The sequence below is a fragment of the Somniosus microcephalus genome, unplaced genomic scaffold (genome assembly GCF_052327205.1).
Source record: "Somniosus microcephalus isolate GS21.2 unplaced genomic scaffold, FLI_Smic_1.0 unresolved_chr1, whole genome shotgun sequence".
Classification (NCBI taxonomy): domain Eukaryota; kingdom Metazoa; phylum Chordata; class Chondrichthyes; order Squaliformes; family Somniosidae; genus Somniosus; species Somniosus microcephalus.
The window spans coordinates 140,456,103-140,465,892 of NW_028225179.1; positions in this window are offsets into that span (position 1 = coordinate 140,456,103).

Below are 9,790 nucleotides of genomic sequence, written 5' to 3' on the forward strand. Positions count from 1 at the left end.
TCTCGACCTGTTGAGTGATAGTGAATACTACGAGGATGTGGTATGCCCAAATTGTGATGGAAACTCCCAAAGTGCTGAAATCCGGAGGAAGCACTTAAGGTCTAAAGAACATAGAGAGTTGGTAGCATTACAGCTGTCCGCCGAGAAGATGGGAACGAGAAGAGTTGTAAAAAGGCAGAAAAGAAAAAGAAGAGGCTGAAAATAATAATTGTTTAAAATATTGTTACTTCTACTACCTCCGGCCGAACACTACGAAAAGATGCTGTCTGGAACGAATTAAGATCAGAGACTGAATTTACGAACTGTTCCCACAGAGACTGAACCTGTAAACTGTTCCCACTAAGAGTATGTTGCAACTGTTCGTAGAGATTGAATCTGTGAACTGTTTTCCGCAGAGACTGAATCTGTGATATGTTACGTTAAACATGAAGTTATATATGTATATATGTTATTACGTTATGTTAAATGGGGGGGATGACTATAAAGCTAAGAAGGGAGGAGTGTTGTGTATGTAACCTGTTCCACCTTAAGAGAGCTTAAGCCTGTTCCACCTTAAGAGATGTACTACTTTCTCAGGCTGCTGTAGACGTAATACCGGGGGTGAACACACCGGTATATAAGCACTGTGCAGTAATCTTGTATTCAGTATAGTCCCTACCTCCAACCAGTAAAGATCTGTTTGAGTTATACGTTTAAGTCTTTGTGTTAATTGTTCAATACAATACACATACTTAACAGTGACCACTTGGGTATATAAGCCTGTATAGCATCTTGTATTAGTTAGTTCACCTCCAGACTTTGTTCAGTAAACACTTGTTAAATCCACTCCTGCTTTCCGTGTCTTCATTAACACACGGATACAACACAAGTGTGAGGGCGCGAGCGCGTGGATTCGCTCAGCTGGCAGACTTTCTAAGGGTGCAGGGCGTCATTGACTGCACACATGTGGCTCTTAGGGCACCCCACTGCAATCCAGGAGTTTTTGTCAACCGCAAGGGCTTCCACTCCCTTAACGTTCAGCTGGTGTGTGACCACAAGAAGGTGATTTTGCATGTTTGTGCCAGGTTCCCTGGCAGCTGCCATGACTCCATCATACTGCGCCAGTCTACTGTGCCTCCATTATTCAGTCCGCCAAACGAACTTCAAAGATGGCTACTTGGAGACAAGGGATATGCCCTGCGCTCTTGGCTAATGACGCCGTTGAGGAGACCAGCCAGCGAAGCTGAGGAGCTCTACAACTCCAGCCACATTACCACCAGATGCATTATCGAGCAAACCATCGGATTGTTGAAGATGCGCTTCAGATGCCTCGATAGATCAGGTGGAGCCCTACAGTACTCATCAGCCAGGGTCTCCAAAATCATTGTGGTATGCTGTGTGCTTCACTACATGGCACAGCGTCGTGGCTTGCCGATTCCGCAGAACCAAGAGGCTCCTCACAGAGCCACCTCGGATGAGGATGATGCTGAGGAGGAGGAGGAGGAGGGGGAGGAGGACAGAAACGAGCATCCTGTAGAGGCTCGCCAACCAGCGGTGTAGTGTATGTACCTTTAAGGGGAGAACTACTTTTACAGCTCCTGTATACTGTAGTACCGGCAGTGACCACACCTGTATATAAACCCTGAGTAGGGATTTGTACTGTTAGTTTTTAGAGTAACCCTCATCCAGTAAACACCTGTTGATTGTTCCTCTGCAGTCTCTGTCTATTTATTGAAGGACACCATACATCAAGATTCACGGATGTAACATTGGCGACGAGAAAATTTGAACCTACCTGCAACTCTGCAGAAGGAAATTCCATCTTTGCTGTGAATTCTGTTGTAAACAGCTCTTTGACAAGGAGATAGTGAAGAAAGTACTGCTGATTCTTCGGCGAGTCCAGAGGCACGGGCGTCGACCATCCAGAGAGGACTTGAACATCGCAGAGGAGGCTGTGGAGAGCTGGGCTTGGTTCTCCAGTCACGACGATCCAGCACAGCGGGCTGGCAGCAGGTACGGCGCAGACCCTTCCCGGACAGCGGCGGCTGCAGCCGACCGACGGCACAGAAAAAGGCTGAGCAGCATCGACGGGGTAAGAGAGAGGGTAAAGCGCACAGGGCGCAGCCAGGGTTGAAGACTGAGCGGCGTCAACGAGACAGGGTAAAGCGCACAGGGCGCAGCCGTGGTTGAAGACCGAGTGGCGTCGACGGAAAAAAAAAAACAGAGAGAGGGTAAAGCGCACAGGGCGCAGCCGGGGTTCAGGACCGAGCGGCGTCAACGAGAGAGGCGCGCAGGAAAACGCGCAGAGCGCAGCCAGTGTTCAAGGGCCAAGCAGCGTCCGCGGAGAAGAAGGGAGACGCCATTTTTTTTTTAGCCGCAGCGGAGAAGAAGGGAAAGCGCGGGAAGAAAGGAAAGCGCGGGAGACGCCATTTTGAGCCAGCGGAGAAGATGGGAGAGCGCAGGAGATGCCATTTTTAGCCAGTCTAACCACACCCAGGGATGTCGAAGAGTGGCAGTGTCATAGCGTTCAACAATGAAGTCGAAGATTGGGCGACATATGTAGAACGCATGGAAGTGTACTGCAAGGCGAATGAAGTGCCAGATGCCAGGAAAGCACTGGTATTGTTGAATTCCATGGGTGCAAAAATGTATGACTTACTGCGAAACCTAGTAACCCCAGAGGAGCCAGTGGAAAAGGATTTTGAAAGCATAGTGGCAATCCTACAGGACCACTTGAAGCCCACACCACTGCTGATAGCAGAAAGATTTAAGTTTCACAAAAGGAACCAGCATAAAGATGAAAGTAATGCTGAGTATTTAACGGAACTGTGCAAGCTATCGAAACACTGCCAGTTTGGAACGGGACTAGCAGATACATTAAGGGACAAGTTTGTGTGTGGGCTTCAAAGTGAAGGAACCCAGAAACGGCTTCTATCAGAAAAGGATCTTACGCTGGACAAGGCTTTCAGCATGGCAGTATCACACGAAGCAGCAGCACGGGGCGCGGCTGAGATACAACGGAGACCGCAAGAATATGGCACAAATGAAATGGCATACGGAACAGTGAAGTGCTATCGCTGCAGCAGAACAACACACGACCATAAGGATTGCTGGTTCAAGGACCAAGTGTGCAGCCAGTGTGGAAAAGTAGGACACATAGCAAGAGTCTGCAGGTCGGAAAAGGAAACCAGCAGCAAGAAATCTCCACAGGAGAAGTACAAGAAGGTACATAAGGTGATGGAGAGTAGTTCAGACGAACAGAAAAGGGATACAGACTCCGGAAGCAAGGAGCTGGGTTGTCTGAAACTACATAATGTGATCAAAACGGAGGATCACCAAACTATCTGGGTCACGCTCAAGCTAGCCGGAGTCCAAGTGAAAATAGAATCGGACACAGGATCAGCCCTAACAGTCATAAACCGAAGGGACTACAAGCGGCTATTCTCACATATACCCTTGAGAGATACAGAGATCGTCTTGAAGACATACACGGGGCAAAAAGCCTACCCCAAAGGAAAAATAAGGGTGAACGTTATATATAACAGCAAGGAAACACCAAAAATGGACCTATATGTATTGCCAGAGGGAGGACCACCACTACTAGGATGTGAATGGATCCAGAAGATACAGCTAGATTGGCATTCCATACAAGCACTGACTGTAGATGCCAAAAAGGATGACGACGTCACACCTGGACGACTGTCAAAAATGCTAACTGATGCACAAGGAGTGTTCCAGGAGGAACTCGGAACACTAAAAGGCATAACAGCGATGATCAAAATAGAGGAAAATGCAAGCCCAAAGTTTTTAAGGCCAGACTGGTGCCTTATGCGATCCGTCCAGCCGTCGAAGCAGAGCTGGAAGGTTTGGAACGTTCAGGAGTGCTGTCCAAAGTGGACTGGAGCGAGTGGGCTACACCCATCGTTCCTGTAATGAAGAGGTCATTGAGTAATACGCCTGGGGAACCAAAGAAGGTTCGCATCTGTGGGGACTTTAAGGTGACAGTGAACCCAGTCCTTCACACGGTACAATATCCGCTTCCGCGGATTGAAGATATTATCGCCTCGCTATCTGGAGGGAAACGCTTCACTAAGATTGATCTGGCCCAGGCGTACCTGCAAATGGAGGTAGAAGAAGCCTCGAAACAGTACCTCACGATCAACACGCATAAAGGTCTCTACCAATGCAACCGGCTGGTGTTCGGGGTAGCATCAGCTCCGGCTATTTGGCAAAGGGCAATGGATCAAGTCCTGCAAGGGATTCCAGGGACCCAGTGTTATTTGGATGACATCCTGGTCACGGGCAAAACTGACAGTGATCACCTCGCCAACCTGGAGCAGGTGTTCACTATATTGAAGGAATATGGGCTCCGAGCTAATCGCCACAAATGCGAGTTTTTCCAGAAGCAGATCTCTTATTGTGGCCACGTTATTGATGAAGAGGGGTTACATAAGTCCTCTGAAAAGATTGAGGCAGTAGTCAAGGCTCCAGCACTGGAAAATGTGTCACAACTGAGGTCGTTCCTCGGGCTGGTGAACTACTACCATAAGTTCTTGCCAAATTTGTCTACCGTACTACACCCACTGAACACCCTACTGCAAATGGGGGTACCATGGAAGTGGAATGACGAATGTAAACGAGCTTTCCAGAAGAGCAAAGAATTGATCACATCAAAAGAGGTGTTGGCTCATTTCAGCCCAGCACTACCAATTAGGTTGGCGTGTGATGCATCACCCTATGGCATTGGAGCGGTGCTGTCGCACAAATTCTCGGACGGCTCAGAGAGGCCAATAGCCTTTGCGTCACGATCACTAACCTCAGCCGAGCGTAACTACGCCCAGATTGACAGGGAGGCCCTCAGCCTAGTGTGGGGAGTGAAAAAGTTCAACCACTATCTGCACGGGCAGAAGTTCACCTTGCTGACTGACCACCAACCACTTGTCTCCATCTTTAATCCAAAGAAGGGCGTTCCGGTGATGACTGTGCAATGGCTACAAAGATGGTCCCTTTTTCTAGGGGCGAATCAATATGAAATCGAGTACTGTATAAGGGCACGAAACAGCATGGAAAAGCTGATGGGCTATCACGCCTGCCACTGCCAACTGCAGAGGAAGCACCAGCAGTGGACCCTGTCGAAATATTTCATTCGACTATAATTGAACGCTTGCCTGTAACTAACGCTGATATAGAGAAGGAGACCCGAAATGACCCGACACTGTCTCGGGTATATGACTTGACGGTGAAGGGATGGCCAACACATGGCGACTCACTGTTGCCAGCATTCTCATCCAGAAGAGAACAGCTGTCAGTATGCCAGGGGACCTTGATGTGTGGATCCCAAGTAGTAATTCCACCCAAGTTAAGGGAGAGATTGCTCAATGAGCTTCACGAAGGCCATCTGGGAGGGGTGAAAATGAAAAGCCTTGCTAGGGCTCATGTGTGGTGGCCGGGGATCGATCAGCAAATCGAGGACCTGACAAAGAGCTGCTCAGGATGCCAGAAGGTCCAAAATGCACCAACTCATGCCCCTCTACACCCATGGGAGTGGCCCTCATCTCCATGGCAGCGAATGCATATTGATTTTGGTGGTCCATTCATGGACTCAATGTTTTTAATAGCCGTAGATGCGCACTCGAAATGGCCTGAGGTGATCAAAATGTCCTCCACCACCACGGAGAAAACTATTGCAGTCCTACGGACCATATTTGCCAGGAACGGCTTGCCAGAGCAGATTTGCTCTGATAACGGACCACAGTTTGTGTCCGAGGAGTTTCGAAGATTTATGAAGAGGAATGGGGTAAAGCATTACACATCCGCCCCGTATCATCCAGCCACAAATGGATTGGCTGAGAGGTTCGTACAAACCTTTAAAAAAGCAGTAAGGGCCATGTGCGATGACGACATTCCACTGCAGCATAAGGTGGACAATTTCCTGTTAACCTACAGAAATGCGACACATGCAGTCACCAACCAGACCCCGGCCATGATGTTCTTTAACCGAAGGTTGAGATCTCGTATGGATTTGCTCAGACCAAATGTACAAAGAGATGTTGAGAATAAGCAATTCCAGCACATCAATGAGAAGCCGACAAGGAGCTTCAATGTAGGGCAACCAGTCTTGGCCCGCGACTACCGAACAGAGAAATGGCAACTAGGAACGATATGCACACGGCAGGGGCCACTAATGTACACAGTGGATGTTGGGGAGAACATTGTGAGACGCCATATTGACCAGATCCTAGAGTCACAGGAATGAGTCAACCCCATGTCTCGTCCATATGTACCTGGTGATGAACCCGACATACCGGTAGCATGTACCCCAGAAACAGTAGCATCGGAAGCTGATGAACCAACCGACGACAGGGGGCCAGAATCGCCTCAGCACCAAGAGCTAGACACTCAGGAAAGGCGCTATCCAGAAAGGATCAGGAAGCCGCCCCAAAGACTGAATTTATAAATAGACTATTTTCAGTTAATGTTGCATGTTAAAAGTGTTAATTGTAATTAGTTGATATTTAATTGTTAAATGAATGTTATGGTACTGTTAATCTAAAAGGGGAGGAATTATAGTGTATGTACCTTTAAGGGGAGAACTACTTTTACAGCTCCTGTATATTGTAGTACCGGCAGTGACCACACCTGTATATAAACCCTGAGTAGGGATTTGTACTGTTAGTTTTTAGAATAACCCTCATCCAGTAAACACCTGTTGATTGTCCCTCTGCAGTCTCTGTCTATTTATTGAAGGACACCATACATCAAGATTCACGGATGTAACAAGCGGCACCAGTGCGCGAGAACATTGCTGGGCGGAATGCAAGGAACGCACTCATCCTGGGCAGATTTGCGTAACCTGGAACATCAAACACTGCAGCCTCACTGCTTCTGAATTGACCATGGACAGTGGCCCATGCCTGCACTTTCCAACAACTTTGACCAGCTTGCAGTCATCTGCAAGTTATCCTAAGGTCTCTATGTGACATCCCCATTCGCCAAATGACAGACGCCATAACTGCAGCAGCTGGCACCAGATTTTTTATGTACAGGAAAATAATGGCATTAAAACTATTTACAAGACTGGATGGTGGAATAGTTATGTGAATGTGAGCATAGAGAGAGACGGAATGGGTAAGGGTGCATGGATGTGACTGTGAAGTGGGATGTGGAAGAAGAGATTGCTGAAGCTGAGTGCTGTTGGGGAAAGGCAATGGGGATGAGGTTGAGGGTGATGGAAACTTCATACTTGCTTTCCCTGTGCGGTGAAGGTCATGGAAGCGCTTCCTGCACTGCAGCCAGGTGCGACGGGTGACACCCAGAGAGTTTACCTCTGCTGCCACCTCCATCCAGGCAGCCGTGGACTCTGTGGAAGGCCTCTTCCTCCTTGAGCGAGGGTAGAGGACCTCCCTGTGGGCCCTTACCCCATCCACCAAGGTCTGCAATGACGTCTCATTGAATTTGGCTGCAGCTCGGCCTCTGCCGCTGGCAGCAGCTGGTGCAGGCTCCTCTGCCATTGTGCAAGAGTGGTCGAGAAGCCTGCAGAGGTGGAGAAGCTTGCTGGACACTTTGAAAGCACCATGAATGATGACATCATACTGTGGGGCTTTCTGACACGAATTGGACAATTAGCAAGGTTGCCCACATGCTGGGAATTAATTGGCCACTTGAGGGGAAATTGCGTGGAGCTGGCTGACACATTTTTTTGTGTGTCAGAAACCCCACATTCGGGGAAACCCATTTCCCACACAAGCCAAAAATCGGGCCCATATAGGTTCCACCTTTCCCAGCATTACATGTACCACATAACAAAAGCTCCTGGCTTTCTTTCTTTTAAATCAACTATAAATGCTACAAATGAACTACAAATTCAGTTTAATAACAGGTTTGTGGAGAGTTCCTGATCTCTTTACAAAAAGGATTTGGTGTTGAACCAATTTTCGGGCTCTTTTGTTCTGGTTCCGAACTCAGAGATGACCCTGTTTCTATCACAGATTTGTTTGAACCTGGTACTTCAGTTTCTGATGTCTGAACGGAGTCAATCTCATGTACGTGTTCATGGTCAAGTGGTTCAAGATCACGTCTTGGTTCATCTCTAGCAGAGACCATTTGATCTACATGAACACTTTGGGTGTTGTCACCAATCTCAACCAAATATCGCTTGGTTCCACCAACCTCGACTACAGTTCCTACACTCCACTTGTGTGAACTCGACTTGCCAGGGGGACTGAGAACACAAACACACTTGTTTTGTCAGATTGCTGTCATAATAACATTTCTGTTCAACTCTTGAGGCCAAATTTGGTTGAACAAGACCCAATCGTGTTCTCAATCTCCTCTTCATCAAGAGTTCTGCCAGGGTTGTAGTGGAGTTTTGGGTGGCTTGTTTCTGCAATTTTGGCAAACACTGCATTCAAGATCACTGTCCAATCCAGGCCAGTAAACAAAACTTCTTGCAATTGATTTCATAGTGATGATCCCTGGATGTGCAATATGAAGTTTGGCCAGAATTCTCTCTCGCAAAGAAGTAGGTTTCTCCACTTGATACAACCTTGCTCACAAGACAATTCAGTACAACGGTTATGGAATGGTTTCAACTCTGTGTCCAGACACTGATCAGTCCATCCATTCAAGGTGTTTTCATACACTCTTCTCAGTACTGAGTCCTTTTGCGTCTCATTTGCAATCTCAGTTGCATTCACGGGAAAATCTTTGTCAACTGCAGCTAGAGTGAAAATCTCACCTTCACTCCCAACACATGAGTCTTCATGTGGCAACATGGACAAAGCATCTGCGATAGCGTTTTGCTTTGAAGTGCGATATTCAATCGTATAGTCATATTGTGACAACATCACTGCCCAACATTGCATTCTTGATGCGGCCATTGCGGAGATGGCAGATTTGGGCCACAATATTGCTAGGAGTGGTTTGTGATCGGATATCAGGGTAAACTTTCTGCTGATCAGGAACTGTTGGAATTTCTTGATTCCAAACACTATGGCGAGTGCTTCCTTTTAAATTTGTGCATAATTTCTTTCACTTTTTGTGATGGTTCACGATGTGAACGCAAATGGTTTCTCTTGGCCATCATCCATTACGTGGCTTATGATAGCTCCCACACCATAGCTAGAAGCATCACGCTCTGTGTCGTAGTGCACAAGTAGAACATCACCAGAGAGACATCTCTTAGAAGCGTCATAAACTTCCTGTTGCGCTTTTGTCCACTTCCACTGGACATCCTTCTTGAGCTTGTGCAATGGAGCTAACATGGTCACTAACTCAGGTATGAAATGTGCATAGTACTGGATCATTCCAAGGAAAGATCTTAACTGAGACACATTCTGTGGCTTTGGAGCATTGATGACAGCATCGACGTTTTCATAGATACATAGAAGATAGGAGCAGGAGTAGGACATTCAGCCCCTCGAGCCTGTTCCGCCATTTAATGAGATCATGGCTGATCATTCAAATTCAGTACCCTGTCCCTGCCTTCTCCCCATATCCCTTGATCCCTTTAGCCTTAAGAAATATATTTAACTCCTTCTTGAATATATTTAATGAATTGGCCTCAACTACCTTCTGTGGTAGAGAATTCCACAGGTTCACCACTCTCTAGGTAAAGAAATTCCTCATCTCAGTCCTAAATGGCTTACCCCTTATTCTTGGACTGTGACCCCTGGTTCTGGACTCCCCCGACATCGGGAACATCCTTCCTGCATCTAGTCCGTCTAGTCCTGTTAGAATTTTATAAGTTTCAATGCGATCCCCTCTCATTCTTCTAAATTCTAGCGAATATAAGCCCAATCGACCCAATCTC